Here is a 6,362-nt window from a genome sequence, read left to right as displayed (position 1 = left end):
ACCTCGGCCTCCCAAAGTGCTGGGATTACAGGCGTGAGCTACCACGCTCAGTTGGGAATTATAGAAGCTCTGCATTCTGATGATATGTGACTGGGAGAGGGGTCAAAGTTCCTCTCCTCGTTTGTCTTGTTCAGTCTGATGAGCTGATGAAGTCAGCAAGTTAAAGACATGCTTTGGAATGATCAAGAGGAATTATTTAGGAGGAGGTGTGGTTTGTGAGGAAATGTTGAAAGCATTTTTAAATTGCACTAATAACTGATGAAGTTCAAGCATTATTAGCACTGACAGGAATCCAGCTGAGTCTTTAGTAACATCATAACTTTTTATACCATCCCTGTGAAAGTGACAATGTTAATGTTAATTTGAGTTAAATTCCTAAGCATCCTGCTTTTGATTAGTTCAAAATGCCAAAGACTAACGCTGTTTCATAAAATTCTGTGAGATATAAAAATAGATATATTTAAATATGTCCATTAGTGTTGGCATTGGCAGCACATATACTAAAATTGGATACAGAGAAGATTAGCATGGTCCCTGCACAGGAATGACATTCACGTTCATAAAAAGCATTCCATATTTTAAAAGAAATAAATGAAAATAAATATAGCAATTACATTTAAGAAAGATGAGAAGGAAGAGTTCAGAAAATAGAACAAGTTCTATTGTTTTAGACCAGATAATTATGCCAAGAATTATTTCTGTCATTGCCATTCTATTATTCATGTTAAGGGATATCATCTGACTAATAATAATATCCCCAGACACTGTGTAAAGCCCTGTATGTGTTAACTCATTTGATTCAACACAAATAGTGAGAATATGAGATGAGAATATGAGATGTGGACAACTTTAAGAGGAGGAACTGTGTTTTAGGGAGGATGGGGGACCTGTCCAGAGTCACTTTATTTGTAAAGGATATTTTCTGCCTTTGAACCCTGATTGTCGGATACAATCATTCTAACTCAAGAAATGCTCAAACTGGTGTTGTATGTGCATCATACTGCATTGAAAACCACTTAGGTGATAAGGGGAGAAGGGTCTCAGTTTAAGAATCGGAAGATCTGTGTTCTAATTCTGACACTAATCTCACTTTGTCCATGAAACAGTGTTTTTTGTTTTTTTTTTACTAACAAAATTCAATTAAACTTGTATCATATAGGCTAAAGGCATTTAAGCTATGGCCTATATCTCTCCACATCTTATGTGATATATGCACTCCTTCCCTCCTCATAGGGCTTTTGTCTGAATTGCTCATTCTTCAGTAAATTTACATGAAGAAATGTAAAATAAAATATGAATAAAATAGTTAACACTAAAAAACATGTTTTAAATTAATATGAAGCCATATAAACATAAAATAATATTTGAAAGAACAACATTATTAAATTCTCTATCATTTTGAAAGCATAGGACAAACATAGCTAAGAGGAAGACAATGCCCAGTTCTTTGAAATGAGTTGCACACACTGGATTTAGATCTATCACCACCCTAAGATACAGAAGTAACTTGTAGAATTACTGCCAGAAATATTTTGAGAATTTATGGAGAAACGAAATACTGTTGAATGGAAAATGTTGCCTCAATCATCATAAAGGAGACAAAATATATGTTTTAAAGCTGCAAAACTGCACAGTGATAACCCTGCAGCCCTCTTTAGTAGGTTATTAAAGGAACAGTTAGCGGAGGAATGGTCACGAGGCGTCAGCATGGGTTCACTGAGAATGAGCAATGCCAGGGTAGCTAATTTCACATTTTAATAAATTAGACTTACATGTTTGGGGAATTTTGTAGACATAGTATGTAAATATATTTCTGGACTTGAGTCTAAATAGCAACCTGTTGCTTAAAAATCCCAGGTATTTTGTATTTACTTTAAACAAATTTTCCTTTAACTTTTGGGATGCCGATTTACCAGATCTTGGTTGGGATCGGGAATGTTGTTTTGTTTTGTTTTGTTTTGTTTTGTTTTGTTTTGTTTGAGACGGAGTCTCGCTCTGTCGCCCAGGCTGGAGTGCAGTGGCGCGATCTCGGCTCAGTGCAAGCTCCGCCTCCCGGGTTCATGCCATTCTCCTGCCTCAGCCTCCCGAGTAGCTGGGACTACAGACGCCCGTCACCATGCCCGGCTAATTTTTTGTATTTTTAGTAGAGACGGGGTTTCACCACGTTACCCAGGATGGTCTCGATCTTCTGACCTCGTGATCCACCCGCCTCGGCCTCCCAAAGTGCTAGGATTACAGGCCTGAGCCACCGCGCCCGGCAGGGAATGTGTATTTCACAAAGTTCCCGAGGGAGTTCTAATCATCTTCTGTGTTTGGAAATCTCTATGTTGGACAATCCATTTTTTTTTAATTGGGCAATCCATTTTTTTTTCTAGCAAATATGAATACATTTCTTTTGAACTCCACTCTCTACTCATAGATTTAGCATCTGTTTTTGAACCTCATAAGGTCTTGGACAATTTGAGAAAGATGAGAAGAAAACAAGGATGCTTGTTTGGGAGCATCTTATTGTAGCCATTCCAAGGTTAAATGCACAGATACGAAGCTGGCTTCCTAGATCCAAAGCCTGACTCTCTAGCTGTGTGTTACTTTATGTGTTTGTGCCTTTGTTTGTTTTTACATGTAAAATAGTAGTAGTGCTTCCTCATTGGTAATTGAGATACAAATAGAGTACTTACAAAGGTGTCAGTGTATAGGAGATTCTCAATTAGAGTTAACTGTTATTATTATTACCATTGTAATAAATATCTATTATTTTTCAGGTGGGACTGCCAAGATGAATAGACATAATCCTCGATTTAACAACTTCACAGTTTATCATGTGAGGCAAGTGTGCAAATAAACAATTGCCATGCAACTTTCAAGGGACAAGTTTAAAGGTATGTATGAATTTTATTGGGCAGACATCAGTGACAGCTTCACAGCAATGTTGTCACCTGAGCTGGATATTTAGGTGAATTATCTGGACATGTAAGTAAGGGAAAAGTCATTCTGGATGACAAGAACACTATGACAAACGTGCTGGGGACTGGAAAAGCCTGGCTTTCCAGAGAGTGAGTATTGCTTTAGTGGGCAATGGGAGAAGAGAGTAAAGAGAGGTATATTAGGATTTGCTTTAGGGGACTCAGTGCTGGCTAGATCCTGAAGGGCCCTGAATACCATGCCAAGGAACTTGGCTTTTTTCCACCCTTAATGAGAGCCATGAAAAGGTTTTAAGCTGGAAAATGATGCTATTAGATTTTCATATAGGATTGTAGGAGGCTGTTAGTAGAGTTGAAACTAGAGGCAGGCACACCAGTTAAGAGACTGTTCCTACAATTCAGGCAAGGCTTGGTAAGGGTCAAAACCAGAATGGTGACAATGGGAGGGAGAGCAATATGTGATAGCTGCTGATAGGAAGATCCCAGACATCTTGCAGGAGGAATGCTGGTTACTGGCAGATGATGAAGGAATGGGAAGCAAAAAGATTCCCCTGATATGTCACTCAGCAAATAAATGGTTGAATCTTCAAATTGAGCTAGGAAATATAGCATAAAGAGCATATTTTGGAGGCAATATGAGTTGTGTTTTATTCTTGCTAAGTTTTGTGTGTGTGTACGTGTTGGGGGAGTGTTGATATATTCAGATAAAGTTATCCAGAATATCACTGGATGTCTAGGTCATAATCTTTGGGAAGAAAGCAGGGTTTGGAGCATTGATTTTGGAGTTGTGTCCTAAAGCCACACTTATGAGTTAGGTTTCCATTTTACTACATGTACTGCACGTGACAGTGACTTAATGAAGACAAAAATGCATTTCTATCTCACCTAAAATAATTTTGGAGATATATAATTCAGAGAGAGAATCATAACTCTCTGACAGTTTTGTCTCTTTCCAGCTCACGTCTCAGCTACCTAAGTGAAAAGCTGCTACCAGAGTTCTAACATTCATATCTTTGCATGTTGTTATGGGTTGCAATCTGGAGAAGAAAAGAAGGCTGTGATCTTCCTTTCAAAAGAAACTCCTTGGGAATACCACATTTCTGTTTATTTCTCATTGACTAGAACATAGTCAAGTCATGGGATTCTGGGTAATGTAGTAATTTAACTGGATGGATATATGCCCAGCTACTTGGAGTTCTGTTATAAATGTAGATTAGCGCCCATCCTGTTGGCCATGTGCCATGAAGTGGCAGGTGCACTGCGACCCCTGGTGTAGGCTGTGGTGCTTGCTGCTTCGGAGCTGCCTGTGCTGGACATGAACAGGCCCTTCCTGTGCTGGGAGCCGCTGAGTGGCCAGGATGTGGGCCTCAATGTCCCTGCTTCTGTTCGTTGTTCCCTTATGGACATCAAAGTGCTTGCCTTTTCTGGGTAGCATTACAATGAAGTTTTAGACAGTACAAAGTCTTCAAAAAAGAACAGCAAGGCTAGAAAAGGCTTCTCTTATTTGTTAACTGCAACAGCTACTGTCGCATATGGTGCCAACAATGTCTTCCCCCAGTTTGTTCCCAGCACGAGGGCTTCTGCTGATGTGTTGGTCATGTCGAAATCAAATCCAAGTTATCCGATATTCCAGAAGGCAAGAATATGCCTTTCAAAGGAAGAGGCAAACTCCTGTTTGTGGGCCACAGAACCAAGAAGGAAACTGACTAGGAAGCTGCAGTTGAAAGGCCCCATTTGCAGGATCCACAGCATGATTTAGAACAAGTAAAGAAACCCCACTTTCTTTATCCAGTCTATCACCATCAATGATAGACTGGATAAAGAAAATGTGGTACCTATACACCATGGAATACTATGCAGCCATAAAAAAGGATGAGTTCATGTTCTTTGCAGGGATGTGAATGAAGATGGAAACCATCATTAACACAAGAACACAAAACCAAACAACTCCAATAAGTGGGAGTTGAACAATGAGAACACATGGACAAAAGGAGGGGAACGTAACACACTGGGGCCTGTCAGGGGGTGGGGGTCTAAGGGAGGGATAGCATTAGGTGAAATACCTAATGTAGATGACGGGTTGATGGGTGAGGCAAACCACCATGGGACACGCGTACCTATGTAACAAACCTGCACGCTCTGCACATGTATCCCATAACTTAAAGTAGGTTATCCTGATAAGTGTTTGCATTCACCTTGGTTATGTACTCACTGCATTTGCAGGACATTCTGGTAGTTATTACGGCCCTTGCCATGGGTCACACTATGATGCCTTTCGCATGATTAGGAAGGGGCCTGCACCTCCCAACCTTGAAGTTCCTTCTTATGAGTTCACCAGTGTTGATATAGTCATTGTTGGTTAGAGACTCGGCCTCAAGTCTTGGGCTTCTTTGTCACCTCAGAAGAGTTATTTGAGTGCAAGCCTTCTGCACTTCAAGTTAGTTGATGTGAAATATGTAAGAATTGATGATAATGTATTTGCAAACGTTAATGTGAAGTAAGTTGAATTTAATGTTGAAGACCCAAGTATTCACTTAATAAAGCCCTGGTTAAACATTATTAAGCTCAGTCATCATACACTTGAAAAGTGCAATATCTTTTAGCTAGTTTTAATTAAAATGTTTTTAATGTTTTACCTAATTTTAATTAAAAATTACAGACTGGTGTACAAACAAAATATGGGAGAACAGTGAATATTTGGAGGCCACTCTCAGTCTCTGGTACTCCAGGGAGTGGACGCATTCAACCAGGAAAGGATACCAAGTGAGGAAGGTGAGCAGCAAGGATGGAACCTGGAAGACCTTTCGAGCATTCCATCCTTTTGTAATGACCTCTGGACCTCTGGTAGGCTCTGCCGGGTTGCTTCTCCCCATCATGTTACATCTGGATGCTCCTTCCTTGTTTCTTTTCAGCCCCTGCTCTGTGCATCTGCCAGTGCCTGGTTTCAGAACCCAAATTATGTCTACACACTATCAAAGAATGACTGGAAGAATAAAAATAAGTTTATTAAGACATCTACATATTTTTCTATATGTTACTCAAATTAAGTTTATATGTTTGTAAGTAAAAAATGAAATTTTAACTTTAAGTATAGGTATTCTGAGTACTTTAGATGACAATGATTACAACTTACTTTCCTAACTTGATGTTCACAAATTTTGAAGATTCTCTCTGAAGCATGCTATAAACCTCCACCCAACTTTTATGTTAATGAATCTTGTTAGGGTGTTGCTGTAAAAACACCAACAGTGGAAAAAACAATACCCTCCCATTTGTTTTCTTAAAATTAAACCAACAAAGCCCCTACATTTTTCTTTCTTTCCTTCTTTTTCTTTCTTCTTTCTTTCTTTCTTTCTTTCTTTCTTTCTTTCTTTCTTTCTTTCTTTCTTTCTTTCTTTCTTTTCTTTCTCTCTCTCTCTCTCTTTCTTTCTCTCTCTCTCT

General features: G+C 39.1%; 1 non-coding gene and 1 pseudogene across 1 annotated transcript; both read left to right on the top strand.

Annotated features, from left to right (window-relative positions):
• Positions 1–476: 476 nt before the first annotated feature.
• On the top strand, positions 477–579 carry LOC119626916 (U6 spliceosomal RNA). Its single transcript, XR_005243094.1, has one exon. It is a non-coding gene; the product is annotated as a U6 spliceosomal RNA (small nuclear RNA).
• A 2,197-nt stretch (positions 580–2,776) lies between these two features.
• Positions 2,777–4,926, top strand: LOC119626759 (cytochrome b-c1 complex subunit Rieske, mitochondrial pseudogene; annotated as a pseudogene).
• The last annotated feature ends 1,436 nt before the right edge of the window (positions 4,927–6,362 follow it).

The sequence above is a fragment of the Chlorocebus sabaeus genome, chromosome 17 (assembly GCF_047675955.1).
Source record: "Chlorocebus sabaeus isolate Y175 chromosome 17, mChlSab1.0.hap1, whole genome shotgun sequence".
Taxonomy (NCBI): Eukaryota; Metazoa; Chordata; class Mammalia; order Primates; family Cercopithecidae; genus Chlorocebus; species Chlorocebus sabaeus.
The sequence above is the reverse complement of the archived record's forward strand: the minus strand, read 5'-3'. Positions and strand labels throughout refer to the sequence as shown.